Source organism: Colobus angolensis, unplaced genomic scaffold (genome assembly GCF_000951035.1).
Source record: "Colobus angolensis palliatus isolate OR3802 unplaced genomic scaffold, Cang.pa_1.0 Scaffold88, whole genome shotgun sequence".
NCBI lineage: Eukaryota > Metazoa > Chordata > Mammalia > Primates > Cercopithecidae > Colobus > Colobus angolensis.
The window spans coordinates 4,822,016-4,823,236 of NW_012122709.1; positions in this window are offsets into that span (position 1 = coordinate 4,822,016).

Consider the following 1,221-nt stretch of genomic DNA (forward strand, 5'->3'; position numbering starts at 1 on the left):
TTTGTGCTCCATTCCTTTGCATTAACAAACATGTCTAACTTGTTTAGAAGGGGAATATTAACCCAGGTGTGGTGGCGCACATCTGTAGTCCCAGCTACTCAGGAGGCTGAGGCGGGAGGATCATTTGAGCCCAGGAGTTTGAGGCTGTTGTGAGCTGTGATTGCACCACTACACTCCAGCCTGGATGACAGAGTGAGACCCTGTCTCTAAAAAAAGGGGGAGTAGGGGAATATTAGAACTTGACTGCATTGGGGTGTGTGTGTGTGTGTGTGTGTGTGTGTGTGTGTGTTTGTGTTTTAACTATTACAAGCAGCATGTCTCCAAGCCATAACCTCTTCTGTCCAGTAGGTGTCAGCCACGCACAGCCTTTCTCTTTCTAAATCCTTATTTGTAAGAAAACGGCCCTTTCATCCATAATTTTCCCTGGTTAAAGGGATCAATTTCTTCCTATCTGAAGCATGTAAAACAACTGAAACAGTGGCTCCGATATTGGAAACAGAATTGTACTAAGTACTTGGGATAGGGCCACACTGAGGACTGTGCGAAGGGAGTGACAAATGTTGGGGGGGGCCCAGGTGAAGTCCTGTGGGTCTCACCGAGCAGGTGTTAGCATCAAGGTGAGTCTCTAAAAGGCACAGTTAAGACACCAAAGCAAAAACACAGAGTTTCCCTCAGGTGAAAGAAGTTGAGGCTTCGACCAGTAGCTATGGCATCCTGAAAAAGCGCTCGGTGTAAACTATCGATCTCCCATTTGCCCTTGAATAGACTGGCTTGTCTTTGACCTCAGGTAAAATATTTCTTTGAGCCTCAGGTTTCTAATTTTTAAAATCTTTAAAATAACTGCCTCGTCTGCCGAAGATACTACATGAGGAGGAAAAAATTGAGATATTGTTCAGAAAACCATTTTTAGTCTATAAAACACTATTTAAATGTAGAGAATAGAATAAAAATATAAAGTCAAATGCAGAATAGAGTAATCCCAGCACTTTGGGAGGCCGAGGCGGGTGGATCACGAGGTTAGGAGTCCGAGACGAGCCTAACCAACGTAGTGAAACCCAGTCTTTACTAAAAACACAAAAATTAGCCAGGAGTGGTGGCAGGCGCCTGTAATCCCAGCTACTTAGGAGGCTGAGGCAGGCGAATCACTTGAACCCAGGAGCCAGAGGTTGTAGTGAACCGAGAGCCGAGATCGCACCACTGCACTCCAGCCTGGGTGACAGA